Source organism: Rhinolophus sinicus, chromosome 17 (genome assembly GCF_057876585.1).
Source record: "Rhinolophus sinicus isolate RSI-liver-muscle chromosome 17, RSI-T2T, whole genome shotgun sequence".
Classification (NCBI taxonomy): Eukaryota; Metazoa; Chordata; class Mammalia; order Chiroptera; family Rhinolophidae; genus Rhinolophus; species Rhinolophus sinicus.
This window is the reverse complement of record NC_142517.1, coordinates 102,462,799-102,478,402: the sequence shown is the minus strand read 5'-3', so window position 1 is coordinate 102,478,402 and position 15,604 is coordinate 102,462,799. Positions and strand designations below refer to the sequence as shown.

General features: G+C 35.6%; 1 long non-coding RNA gene across 1 annotated transcript in view; it reads left to right on the top strand.

The window, feature by feature from the left end:
* Nucleotides 1-9,317, top strand: part of LOC109456546 (uncharacterized) — a 32,967-nt gene extending 23,650 nt beyond the window's left edge. Inside the window, exon 3 of the long non-coding RNA XR_002138889.3 lies at nt 5,036-9,317. This is a non-coding gene — a long non-coding RNA (uncharacterized LOC109456546). The remainder of the gene's footprint in view (nt 1-5,035) is intronic.
* The last annotated feature ends 6,287 nt before the right edge of the window (nt 9,318-15,604 follow it).

Below are 15,604 nucleotides of genomic sequence, written 5' to 3'. Positions count from 1 at the left end.
TGTGGGATGGACATTAATCTTTAACGTGAGAAGGTGAAATATAGGCAGAATGATATCCTTCCCAAGATGTCCATGTCCTAACTCCCAGAACCTGTAAGTATGTTAGATCACACAGCAAAGGAGAATTGATATTGCAAATAGAATTAAGTTTGCTATAATCAGCTGACCTTGAAAAAAGGCCCAATGTAATTACAAAGGTCTTTGTAAGTGGAATAAGGGAGGCAGAAGAGAGAGAACCAGTGAGATGGAACTGAGAAAAGGACTTGGCCCAATGTTACTGGCTTTTAAGATAGAGGAAAAGGGGCTATGAGCTAAGGAATATAGGTGGTCTCTAGAAACTGGGAGGAGCAAGGATGAAATTCTCCCCTTGAGCCTCCAGGAAAGAACCCAGCCTTGCCAACCCCTTGATTTTAGCTCAGTGAGACCCATTTTGGACTTCTCGCCACCAGAACTATAAAATAATTAATTTAGGTTGTTTTTAGCTATCAAGGTTGTAATAATTTGTTGCAACAATAATAGGAAACTAATATAGATTTAAATGTATTTAAAAATTTTATGTATCTTAGACACAATGATGACTTTGGGAGTTAGCCTTTAGAAAAAGGATCACATTGCTTCACTCTCCAATAGAAAGAAATTCTTATCCATTATTTTCTAACTCTAACTGTAAATATTTGGGCACAATTATTTTTATTATCTGGTGGTGGTAGATTTTCACAGTGGCACATTTAAAATAAGCGTAAGTTTAGTGTATGACATATCCATACAAAAGTTAACATTTCTATTCACTTAGTTTTGACTTTCCTGGGTGCAAGAATCTTGACTTTCATCTGTTCACTAATTCAACTAATATTTATTGAGCACTCATTCTATGCCAGGCATTATTCTGGGATTTGACAATAGTATTGAATAAAAAAAGTGATTTTCTTTATTTCATGAACCTTATATTTTAATGAAGAAAGATAATAAGCTAAAAACTGAGTAAACGAGGAAATTATTGGATGATGATAAGTGTTAAAATATGATGATTGATTATTGTGTGGAATGAGTGATTAGGAAACACCTCAGATAAGTGACATTCAAGCTGATAGCTGAATGACAAGACAGAGCCAAGGATGAGAAGACCTGGGTAAGTCATTATAGACAGAGAAAACCGCTAGCAGTAATGTCTTAAGTTAGTGTTCCAAAACCCGGAGAAGGGGAACAGTATCAACTGTGTTGAATATTCTTCAGAATTCAAGAAAGATAAAAGGAACTATTGGAGTTGATAACATGAAGCCCATTAGAAGGTTTTATTAGAGGGGGTACAGGGTAGATGTTAAGATATGTATGTATATATATAGATAGATAGATAGATAGATAGATAGATAGATAGATAGATAGATATAGATATATATAGATATATATATAGATATACAAATATACATATATACGTACATATGTGTATATATATCAAACAATATGGTGAATGTTTAAATTTTAAAAAATTATTACAGTAAAAGACACATTGTCATTAATCCCCCTTAAAATACCCCCCCCCACACACACTTTCAACACATTTATCCCATCATTCTTGGCACTTTCAGAAGCAGTTCTGGAAAGTCCTCCTTCATGAGTGTCTTTAGTTGTGCTGTCATGGCTGCCTCGATGTCCTGAATCATTCTGACTTTGGGGAAGAGCCAGAAGTCACACCATGCCACATCCAGTGAAAAAGGTGGATGAGGACACACCATAATGTTTTTATTTGACAGAAATTGCTGTACCAGAAGTGATGTGTGACAAGAGGCTTTGTCATGATAGAGGATGATTTACAGCACACTTTGAAACACACTTTCTCTTAACCGTAGCTCACACCCGAATGACTGCACTGAACAAGTTGAAACTTGTCACACACTGTTACTAAGGTTCGATGCACCATTTCCTGTATTGAAGATCCCTGTTTTTCTGGCACTCAGCATCAGCATTCACCGTATTTTGTAATCACAAATGAAAGGCTCCATGTCTCACATCGCTACTGGTAGGCATCTTCTTAATTTGGGCTCAATCTTTAACCAGCTTTGTAGCTTGGGCAGTAGCATAACCCTTCATGGGCAATACCATTAACACTCAGGCAATTATAAATTCAGAAACAGAGTTGAATCATTTTACAAGACATAGTGAAAAGCAGAATAAATATATTATCTATCATTCACACCGGTGGCTAATAATCAACACCGAGCATTTGCGTCTTCCATTTAAAAATGGGCTTCCTTTTTTATCTCCAAGTCTCCTGAGACCTTCAGGGAAACCAAAAACATTAAAGAAAGGTTTTTTACATAATCTCTATGTCCTCTCTTGACAGTAACATCAGTGTTCAGGCTCTGCAAAACCAGACATGTTCTGGATGGCCTGTTTGTTCTAACAGTGTTCTGTCCTTTTTCATGCTCCAAGGATCGATATCTCAGATTTTCGGCTTCTCCAGATCCTCGGCTCAGAAATTATATCTCTCTTGCCCATAAAGAATCTCATACTACAACCTGTTTGAAATACTCCACTTGTTAATGAGGCTTCAATAATGATCTTCTCAGAATCATGTGGTCTGTCTTTACTCAAAGTTAATAGCTAAAAACATAAAAAAAAAAACAAAACAACAACAACAATAAGATACTGAGTCTAGAGTCATGTTCTAAGTAAGGATAAAACTGTAGTTAGGTAAGATCTGGCATAGCAAGAGCCCAGCTGGGGTTAGTGTGAAAAGACACATATTTTGTATCTTGTACTGAACTTCTAGCACAAGATTTGGAGTAGTCAGAGCTAGAGACTTGTGATAAAAATATGCATAAATTCGATTGCATCAAAGTAATTGTAGGAGACAGAATGACAGAACCTTGGTTTATCATTTAATCAACAGACGTCAGATTTCTTTCTCACTCTCTGTCTTCCAATGGCCTCTCTGGGGAAGAGTTTGGAGAGATGGCCTGTAACAGGCCAAGCATGAGGAGAGAAGGGCCAGGAACAACATGAGGTTAATGCTTTCAAGTTACAACCCACAGCAACTTCAACCTGCCATGAATTAGAGAGTTAGTATAAGGAGAGGGTGGGGAGTTTGATTCTACTATAAACAATAAAATGACAAATCAAAACAAAGTGTCACTCCAAACAAGCATTAGGGAAAGAAAAATGATGGCAAATGTCAGGAATATTGGTTTATACTTAATTGAAACATAACTGCAGGAAAAAGAAGTCACCTTTAAGAACCGACATTTTCTATAAATTGATGCTAATAGTTTCTTCTGTAGCATAAAACTGTAAACTGGAAGCCTTTTTGGTGAGCCCTTGGCTTTTTAAGCTTATATAAGCACTATGGCTGCAATGCCTCACTAAAGAAAATTTAAACCTTGTGGAGAAAGAGAGAGAGATGCTTAATTTGAAGTGAACAGTGAAGATTATTAGTGACAATACTGGTATCTTAATTAAGAAGCCTGTTGCTGACTGTGTTAATAAATTGGCACAATTGCAATTCAGAATGACAGTGCTCAAGGGAAAACCTGTCTCTCTCTCTCTCTCTCTCTCTCTCTCTCTCTCTCTCTCTCTCTCTTTCACTCTCTGTCTCCTCCCTTCTTTCTTCTTTCTACATAAGATATGACAGAATACATGGAAAAATGCTTGATATCACGTGTGGAGAACAAAAATAGAAATTCAAAATTCTCAAAACGAATCTTACAGTTTTTGTTCAGAAATGAAACACATCAAAATGACCTCTTGTGACACAGTGTCAGAGGAAAATGGGAAGAGGCCATTCTTGTAAGACAGCAAAATAATACAAAGTGACAGAACCTGATGTCTTAAGAGTTTATGATTGTCACCAACACATTGAAATAGTGGAAGCATTTGTATCGATCAAGTAAGCCAGTGGTAAATCAAATTATTCAAGTCAATCAAGTTATTTTAATTATAACAATCAAAAATATAGGGTAAAGTAAAATGTTTCAAAATGAAGACGCAATCAAGCCACAAATTTAGAATAAAATGTTATAATTATCCATTACTTTGGCACAATATGTGGCTTTGTTGTAAAAGCTTCTATTCTAGGTCTATGAAAGCATTTGCTGGATTACCAGCAAATAAAATTGTGTTTTATTGGGTCAGCATTGTCTTCTATTGATTCCATTTGGGGATTGAATACATAGGGTCATATATCATGATCAAATCATTAAGGCATCATAGTTCACAGCAAAATTCTTAAGATTTTATTTGCGTTTCTAGTTGACATAAAATGTCATTTTCACTTGCATCAGAGTAATGCTAAAGTTATATTCATTACTAAAATCTGGCTAATCTGGCTTAATCTGGTTTGAAATTTACCTTAGAATCAGAACTCTCAGAACTAAACAGAAACTCAAAATCTATTTAGTCCAATGGCATGCAAAAAAAGAAAATTAAGGTTTAGGGAAGTGGAAAGGGCTACCCAGTAGCCATAGGTATTTAGCATTAAATGAAATGTAATTATACTCACATCTCCTCTGTGTTAACCAGTGACATACATGAAAGACTTTTCATAGGAATAAAGTGTTGATCTACAGCAACCACTTTAAGTGTTCTACTCAAGTTGAGTCACTTAAAGTGTTAGTAATAAAAATGATTAAAACACACATGCACTTCTAGCAATGAATTTACTTTTAAGATTTGAATTGATAAAAATATAGTGTTGAATGAATGAAATGTAGTAGTCTCAAATTCTAAACAGATAAATCACAGGTCCTCTGGGCTTTCTTCTCCTTCCTTCCTTCCTTCTTTGCCTTCACAGCCTTATGTTCCACCTTCACCTCCTTTTGTTCTTATTTTTCTTTAAGTATCATGGTGGCTTTAAAACGTCTGTAAATTAATTGTCACTCCTCCCTTTTAAAGGTGGTGCCTAATTTCTCAGTTGGCTAGACTTGGTTACTCTCTTCTGATGAATAAAATGTAGGTGAAGTAACCATATGTAACTTCTGACACTGGGTTATAAAGGCATTGCAATTTCTTCTTGTTCTAATTCTTGGATCACTTGCTTTAGAAGAAGTCAGCTGCCATGTCAAGAGGATGCTCAAGCAGCCCTCTGGAGTAGCCCATATGGGGAGGAAATGAGGCCTCCTACCAATAGCCATGTGAGTGAGCCATCTTGGAAATGGATATCATGGCGCCAGTCAGGCCATTGGATGACTGCTACTCAAGCTGACTGACATCTTGACTGCAACTTCTTGAGAAACTCTGAACCAGAACCACCCACATAAACTGCTCAAGACGTCCTAACCTAGAGAAACAGTGAGATATTTGTTTGGAAGCCTCTAAGTTTAGAGATAATTTATTATGTAATAGTAGATAGCTAATACACGTGTGCTACCTTTATCATGTCCAATTCTCTTCCTAAAATTAATTAGAAGGATTTCTTTAAAAATGGAATAATTATATAAGTATCACACATTTTCTGTACAAAAATAAAGAATTCAAGTAAGCATATATGAACAAGAAACACTTATAATTGAACAATTCCAGATAATGATTATTCACATTTTAGTGTAGATGATTGAGGATTTTTACTAAGCATTTAACTAAGCTTTAAAAGACCACCAGATATGTCCATAATAAGAAATTAAGAACATAAATTCTGGAGCCAAACTGGGTTTGAATCCTAGCCCTACTGCTAATTAGCTGTGCCCCCTTGAATAAGCTATTTAACTTCCTTTGCCTTAGTTTTTGATCTTTAAAATAGAAATAATAAGAGGATATGTGACTCCTCAGCTTGCTGTGGGTTTTAATGGAATTCATATATGTAAAAGCATTGGAATTGCACTTGAATCATGGAAATCATTCTACACATTTGTGCTATCATTATTTTTATGTTATCATATCCAATGAAGCCTTTTATATTTCATTGATGTTTAAAAAATTATTTTTAGCAGCCTGTGGCATAGTCTATCACTCCCTCCTTGAAACATCCCCTCTGTTCCCATTTGTTCCAATAAAGTCTTGCATTTCTTCCTACTTAACCAACTGTTCCTTATCAGTTATCTTTGTTTGCTTCTCTGATTCTCACTCTAAGATTTGGAGCACTCCAATGTCTGTCTTTGGACCTTACCTTTTCACTTTCCAGTCTCTCTAAGAGATCTGCTTTAGTCTGATGGTCTTATTCACCAAGGCTCAATGCATTTCTAGGCTCCTTTCATCAATTTTGTCTGGCACTCAGTAAGACTGGTAATCTGCACATCCATGGTTACTTATTTGTTCATTTGTTTTAATCTCATGAAATATTTGTTTAATTTGGAATTTAATTTTTGTTTCTGTTATATTTGTTCAGACTCATTCATTAGGAATTCCAATGATCTCTCTCGGATGTCCAAATTCTATTCTAAACCATTGTTTCCCGTCATCGTTTTTGTCTTTTGTCCTTCCTTTGTGTTCTGGAAAAGCTCTTAAATTTACCATCCACATCAGGATTTAGTTTCCTGAAGTGTCGGTTCTACTTTTTGCCTGCTTTGACTGCAGATCTCACATTGTGATAATATAGTATTAGTCACTTTGCATTCTTTCTGTACCACAGCGAGGCTTTTCCCATCAATTGGCTATATTTAAATATCCTTTTATTTCTTTTAACCTCACAAAGGCATATTTTAATTAAGAAAGCAGCATACCTTTCTAAAACTACTTCTGTTTCCTATAATATTTTCTTAATAAATATTCCCTTTTCAGCTTCTTAAGTGGCAGGCTATTTTAATTTTATGTTACATAATCATTTCTTTGCATATGTCTGTTTGTCTTTGTTTATATTTGAACAAAGAACATTTTGTCTATGCTTGGTACTTAACAAAACCCCATTTGAATGGATTCCGGTTGTCACTCTTCAATGAAAAAATAAATGTTGTTAGACCTGTCTCCTATCTTAACTGCCAGGGGTGGGAAACTTGAGTGTCTTTCCCAGGTCAGTGATCTGCAATTGAACCGAGGAGGAAACTCAGCTTGTCGATGCAGGGAGCCTTCACACCTGCAGTTCTTGCTCTGGATTTGACAAAGTTGTGGTACTGCCAGCCATTTATCTCCTGTGGTTTTCTTTTGGTTCCAGTCCCTGTTCCAAGTACATGGCATGGTACTCTATTCTCTGATGCATTCTACTGACCGTGCCTTGAAAAAGTCCCACCAGAATGAGCAGAACCTCCCCTCCCACACTGAATTTCTCACCCGTGTGACTGATAGCTTGTGGCTCTCCTGGGCTAGTGGTGGACCCACAGTGGCAGAAACCCTGACCCGTGAAGTGTCCCTAGTGGCTCTCCATTGACTCTAGCCCTCCACATTTGAGCTGTTTTCTCAGAGAGTAGCTCGCTGCTTTCTCAGAAGGAAACTCTGCTGTTATTCTCTGAAGTTGTCTATTCCTCTGGCTTCATACAGTGGGCCTCTTTACTTTGTCATGATTAAGCACAGTTAGACAGAAAAGAGTCTTTGTTCCCAAATGAGCACAATACAAAGCAGATGAGGAGGCCGTTCGGCACCTGTTTTCCTCTGCCTCAGTGGTCAAAACCTTCTGCCAGAGGAAGAGTACAAAATGCTTCCTTGAACTTTGACCTTTTTCCAACTGAATGGTGTCCAGAAAACGTGTGATATGGATGTAAAACTTTATCTTATCATTGGGAAGTGACCCAGCATTTGTACCCAATCCAATCAGCCTCTGAGTCACTAACTCTGATTCAAACTCAAAAGAAATAGTATCACTCACACCATTCTGTGGGGATTTTAACTTCCCACATACATGTTGCACTGAGGTAAAAAGCAGGTCAATAAAATTCAGGCAGAAGCTGGGTTAAGATTTCAGACAGAAGTAGACATGGTCTTAGTAATTTTGTCTCCAAATTGTCAATGTTTAATCTTTAAGAAAAAGAAAGGGAGCAAGAACTTCATCATTAATAGGAAGAAGCAATTCATACCATATGTTAAATTTAACTTAAATCAACTTGGGGGAATTGCAAATCTAATGAAGCTAATTCATTAAGGAGGTGGATTAAGATGGACTCCAATGGCTCTGTAATCGCTTAGTCTATATTCTAACAATAATAAATTGATTACATTTTGCATTTGTCTGAAACGCTATTTGACAATTGGTATAGTTGAGACAAGAAGCAAGTCATTGAGACAAAAATCATGTCCACCCCTTATTACATTATATTTTTGTTCTTAATGATAGCTGTTGTCAGCAGTTACAGCTCTGGGAATAAAATGCATCTTGCTTTATTTTAACTGTGTGTATACAGTTTGTATAGAATGATTATGTAATCAGTGTCGCTTACAGCATTGCTGTTTGTGCATCATTAACATTATACCTTTCCTTTATCATCACCATAACACTGTAAAACAAACATGCCTCTTCTTGTCTTCTTATTATATTTCATGCCATTAAAAGGGAAAAGAAATGCTATATTTATCTCGATATATGTTAAAAAAATAATGAGGATAATTATCATGACTGCATTGCAATTTCACAGCATGGCTATCAATTACAAATGGCTCAATCCACATTATTTTAGTTCTTAATGTCAGAAAAAATTTTGTGATAAAAATGCAGTAATTTAATTGATTTCCCTCTATTATTACTTTCAGTGCTATACTTGTGATATGGGCTCAGTGACGGGAAATTCAAGTTTGGAAAAATAAAAGAGGATGAAAGTTGATCAGCTCATTTTTGTTTATTTGGATATTTAATCTCAGCACTGAATGGCAGGTGTAGACAGTCTACGGATTTCAAAATATTCAACTTATAGTTAGTTAGGTGTGAACCAACAGCAAGATTGACAGAATCATTTTGCATTTGCTGGTTTTTAACTACAAAAGCTATTTGCTTTAATGACATTCACTTTAATATGTGTGATAAATACTGACAAGCAATCATAGACCCGTGAGAATGCTACTTAACCATTTTTCAGACAGTTTTTACTACCAGTACTCCTATTATACATGAAAGACAAGATTATCCTTTCTTTTTCTCTGCTATATCAAAATAACCTCATACTGAGAGAGCTGAGTTTGGGAAATATTAGTCATCGATGAATATGATACTAGATTTAAGAAGCACCTGACAGTGGTTTAAAATAATTGCCAAACATAGAGTCCTCTAACCTCTATCATAATGAAGAGATCTTATAGTTGCGGTTTTGTAATGTTTATTGCAACAGAGTTTTGTACTATGGTCATGAAATCTTGATCAAATAGTTAACTGGTTAGCATACAGATATAAATCATTGGAGAGAAAAAAGAATAACAAAGAATCCATATAAAGAAGATCCAGAAAATAACTTAAGAGAACTGAAATGTATAGGAGTGATACTGGTGATGGATGAGCTGTATAATATTGTTTTTCTCTTTTCCATGTTTTGCTGTAACTAACTAATTAATCCCATCTGCTCTCTATTTGTGTTTCCTGTTTCTATAAACTACCATTAACATGATTTTTAAACTTAATTTCCTAAAAAAATTTACTACGAGGTATTTGTATTTCGCCTCTTGACTAACTTAAGCATTAGATGGAAAGGGTCTTGAGGGCAGAGTCCATGTTTAATCACCCTTTTATCTCCAACTGATACAATACATTTTGAAAGTTAGTTGCCAAATAATGATTTCTTCTACAAAGGAAAGAAAAAAATAATTAACTTAAATTTTCATTAATAGTTTCTCTTTGTTTTTAGCAAAGAGTGCTATATTACAGCATGTTTGGTTGTTTTTCACTATTCAACTATTTCTATTGCTTTAATTTCCTATATATTTTGGCATCGTTGGCTTTTTAGAATCACATAAAAACTTTAAAGTGTATCTTCTTTCTAAGTGCATCATGGTCTCATTATTATCTGTTTTAAAACTGTTAACTAATTTAGCTTTAAAAACAATCACTTTAAGTCTTTCCAAACTTCAGCTAAAACAGAAAATTGACCAAACAATTCTATGACAATATTTTAGAACAAGTTAGTTGAAATTTTGTGGTATTTTTGTCTTTAGTTATTAGTTCATATCATTCATTGAGGTTTTATTTGATATTGGGTGCCCTCTGAAAGGAATTAAATACAGTATTTAGAATACTAACATATAATCTTCGAAAGTATAGTTGGTCAGTGTGGCCAGCAAGCACACTTTATTTTTCAACAGTCAATGAAAAAGCAGAACAGCCAACAAGGGAAGAGAGCACCAGAGTTTTCAAGTATGTTACTATTTGCTTTTCTGTTTTACACATGATGGCATATTATATTATTGATGGGTAAATTCAGGATAATAAAAAAAATTCACAGGTAGAAGGGAAATAACAGGAAGAAACATCTAGACCTTAAATGACAAAAAACTTTAACAGAGTATTGGAGGAATCAGCAGTATGATTTCACATCCCCAGTGAACTGATTAATGGAAGCTATAGGAAACTAAACATGACTCAAGAGTTTTCATGAAAAACTGCTAATGCAGAGAGCATCTGGCATAATTGGATGTGATATTGGCTCTGGCTTTTTAAAACATCTTAGTTTGAAGGGAGGCAACTTTACCTCACACTTCCTATCTATAAACATGAGCAAGTGACTATTAACATTTTCTTATTTATAAGATTAGCTATCATGTCTGTGGTACATGAAAAAAAATAGTTCAAGGATTCAACCATTGATACTGGACAGTTCTTCTTAGTGTTTTAAAAAGTAAAATAATTTATTTCCCCTTGAACATGTTCATTTTGTACTTAAAATTCTCTAACAAATAAGATTATCATGAATGACATTTTTACCTAATGTCTGAACCCATACTTTTCCCCCCTGAATAAACCTATGTGGGTATAGTTTCAAATAGTAGAATTGACTTTTTAAAAGCAGACCCAGATCCTCTTTAATGCAAATGTATGATAATTTTCTTTGTTTTGCTACTTTGTATCAGTCTGTTCATTTATTTTTATTTATCAACTACAGTTGAGCTTCAATATTAGTTTCAAGTATACAGCATAGTGGTTCAATATTTATATAATTTACTAAGTTATCCCCCTGACACAAAATGATTTTACTTATATATGGAATCTAAAGAACAAAATAAATGAACAAGCAAAATAGAAACAGACGCAGATACAGAGAGCAAACTAATGGTTGACAGATGGGAGAGGGATTAGGGGCTGGATGAAAAAGGTGAAGGTATTAAGAAGTACAAATTGGCAATTACAAAATATTCACGGAATGTAATGTACAGCATAGGGGATATAGTCAATAATATTGTAATAACTAGATGTAGTGCCAGGTGGGTACTAGATATATATATGATGAGATATTACTCAGTCATTAAAAAAAATAAATGAAGCTTTACCATTTGTGACAACATGGATGGACCTAGAGGGTATTAAGCTAAGTGAAATGTCAGACAGAAAAGATATGATGATTTTCATTTAAAGATTTCAAATATCTACTTCTGGGGAACTTCCTCAATGGATTGGGCAAGTAGTTACTTTGCTAATGAAGTAGGAGAGGCAGTATAATGCAATGGTTAATAAGTTGGCCCTCATCTACAAAGCGTATGAGTTTGGATCCTGACTATGTCCTTTAATGAAAGTGCATGCAATTTTCCTAAATGCCTCTATGCCTCAGTTTCTCTATCTTTAAAGCAGAGTAAAAAAAAAAAAAAAAAAAAAAATATATATATATATATATACTTCATAGAATATTCTGAAGATTAAATAGAAAAATACATATATATGTATATATTTACTTCATAGAATATTCTGAAGATTAAATAGAAAAATACATATATATATATATATATATATATACATATATAAAATATGAAAGCAAAAATAGGAAAAACAATTAGAAAACATAGAAACAGAACAAAATATTAAAACTTAGAAAAAAACTAACCTAAACTAAAAACACAGAAAATAAATTGCATATAACCCTAGATATTAAAACTCATTGAAGTATAATTTGGGAATTTCCAGTCAAGATGATGGAATAGGTAACTGTGTACTCACCTCCTTTCACAAACACATCAAAATCACAACTAAACTACAAAACCACCATCATTGAGAATCTCCTGAAGTCTAGCTGAACAGAAGTCCTACAACTAAGGACATACAGAAGAAGCCACCTCAAGACTGGTAGGAGGGCCAGAGATTTGGAACAGCCTAATCCCACACACGTGTGTGAATATTAAAAATCAGGAGGGGTATCTTTGCTATGGAGGAATGAGGAATCCCAGCCCCATGCCAAACTCCACAGTTGAGGGTTCTAATATTGGGAGGGGAAGTCCTCATAATTTCTGACTATGAAAACCAGTGGAGACTGTGGGTGATGAAGACTGAGGGTGGCTGCCGTCACAGGGGTTCTTCTTAAAAGGCCAGCACACAGACTTATTCTCTGAGGGAATCACTCGCTCTGGACTCCAGCAGTAGGGCAGCAGCTGGAAAGGCACCAGAGACATATGGAGAGGAACTGAACTGTCTGGCTTCAGAACAAGGGCTGGAGGAGCAGCTCTGTCTAAGCAGGTGCCATTTTGTTCCTTTGTTGAGCCCTTCCCCCAACTCAGCTTGCAGAGGTGGGCAGTTGCCATATCTAAGTATCCACTAACCTGACTAACACCATTCAACCTGCCCTGTTGACTCCCTGAGGCCCTCTCCCATCCATGCCACTTCTGGTGGCTATTTTATACAAACAGCCCGTCTTGGCTCATACTGTAGACTTTCTGAAAACTCTCTCAAAAATTTGCAAGTCCCTAGCAAACAGCGTCTGGCCTTAGGATGCCTCATACTTCTTACTAAGCAGCCCCAAGTCTGGCAGCAGGCCTTGATTAGCAGCTTAGCCTCTCCCAGGCACCTCCAAGCTCAGCACAGTGGCAACCATCTGCAGATCACTTTGTAGCTCATACCAAGTGGCCTCAGGCAGGACACAGACTGTGGCTGACCTTGGCCTGCAACAGAGTCTCCTCCCCCACAAGAGGCCCCAGAATGAACACACCTGGGGACCAGTTTCAGACCACAACAGAGCACCACCCAACCATCACTACAAAAGACAGACCCAAAGGGCAGACTGGGCAGGCACCAGAGTCCTGCTGAGGCAGAGCCTGCTCTATAAGGTCAGCCCCTGCACAACATCTCCTCCACTGCAGTCACGGCCAGTCCTCACGGACAATCAGCCTGAAGGTCAATCCCTCTCACTGACATGCAAACAGCAACCAAGGCTTAACTACAACAGGAGGGCACACACAGCTCACACAAAAGACACACTTGCAGCACCCACCTCAGGTGACCAGGGAGACTGTACCACTGGGCCCCACAGCACACCTACTACATAAGGTCACTATACTAAGACTGGAAGACATAGCAGCTCTACCTAATACATAGAAACAAACACAGCGGGACAACCAAAATAAGGAGACAAACATGTCCCAAATGAAAGAATAGAACAAAACTCCAGAAAAAGAACCAAGCAAAATGAAGACAAGTACTCTACCAAATAAACTGTTCAAAACACTGATTATAAGAATGTTCAATTATCTCAGGGAGAACTTCAACAAAGAAATAGGAAACTTGAAAATGGAGATAGAAAACATAAAAAAGAATCAGTCAGAAATAAAGAATACAATAACTGAAATGAAGAATACATTAGAGGAAATTGACAGAAAATTAGATAAAACAGAGGATCAAATCAGCAATTTAGAATATAAGATAGCAGAAAACAACCAATCAGAATAGCAAAAAGAAAAAAGAATCCATACAAATTAGGATAGTTTAAGGGGCCTCTGGGATATCAGGTATACCAACATTCACATCACAGGTATACTAGAAGGAGAAAAGAGAGAGCAAGGAATTGGAAACCTATTTGAAGAAATAATGACAAAACTTTCCTAACCTTATGAAGAAAATAGACATACAAGCCCAGGAAGTGCAGAGAGTCCGAAACAAGAGAAACACAAAGAGACCCACACCACATCACATCATAATTAAAATGCGAGGGGTTAGAGACAAAGAGAGAATCTTAAAAGCAGCAAGAAAAAAGCTGTTATTTACCTATAAGGGAGTTCCCATAAGACTGTCAGCTGATTTCTCAACAGAAACTGTGCAGGCCAGAAGAGATTGGCATGAAATATTCAACATAATGAAAGCAAGGATCTACAACCAAGATTCCTTTACCCAGCAAAACTATTATTTAGAATCTAAGGACAGACAAAGAGCTTCTCAGACAAGGAAAATGTCAAGGAGTTCATCACATCACACCAAATCACTATTAAAAGGAATGTTAGAGGGACTTTTTCAAGATGAAAAAAAAAAAAAAAATCAAATATATGAATAATAAAATGGCAATAACTACATATTTATCAACAATTACTTTTAATGTTAATGGGTTAAATGCTCCAATCAAAAGACATAGGATGGCTGAATGGATAAGAAAACAAAACCCTTACATATGCTGCCTACAAGAGACTCAACTCAGGTCGAAAGACACCCACAGACTGAAACATATTTTATGAAAATGGAAACAAACAAACAAAAAGCTGGCATAGCAATACTTATACCAGACAAAATAGACTTTAAAGCAAAGCCTATAACAAGAGACAAAGAAGGACCCATTAATCCCACTTCCTGGTGTTTATCCGAAGAAACCCAAAATGGTACTTCAAAGGAACATGTGCATCCACATGTTCATTGCAGCATTGTCTACAATGGCCAAGATGTGGAGGCAGCCTGATATCCATCAATGAATGAATGGATAAAGAGAAGGCCGTACATATATATGATAGAATGTTATTTAGCCATAAAAAATAATGAAATTTTGCCATCTACAACAACATGGATGGACCTAGAAGGTATTGTGCTGAGTGGAGAAAATCAGACAGAGGAAGATAAATGTCATGTGATTTCACTTATGTGTGGAATCTAGAGAACAAGATAAATGAACAAACCAAACAGAAACAAGTTCATAGGCACAGATTGCATTTAGATGGCTACCAGATTGGGAAGCGGGAGGGAAGTGGTGAAGAGCATAGATGAAGGGGAGGAGGGGATTAAGAGATACAATTAATAGTTACAAAATAGTCATGGGGATATAGAGTACAGCATGGGGAATATAGTCAGTAGTATTATAATAACTATGTATGGTGTCAAATGGGTACTGGATTTATTGGGGGGATCACTTTGTAAGTTATATAAATGTCTAATCACTGTGTTGTACACATGAAACTAATATTGTATGTCAATGTAATTGAAAAAAAATTTGAGTTAAAATAAAATAAATAATAAAAATAATATATGTAAAGATTTCCAAACAGTAGAAAAAAAGTATAATTTGGGAATATTTATAAACTAAATGTATCTGCAAACCTGGATCAAATTAATTTTAAAATTTAGAAATTTTTCTTCATGTAAAATTAAATCCAGAAAATATAAAATCTTAAACAAATCGATAATCAAAGAAGAACTAAAGAAAAGAACTATAGCAAAAACTATCATTATATATCCTCCAAAAAGAATCAAATCCATCAAATTTCACAAATTTTTTTCACATCATTAAGAAAAATATATTTGTGTTATTTAAATTGATTCAATTATAACCCAAGGAGGAACACTTTGAAATTATTTTTAAGAATCCAGAATAAC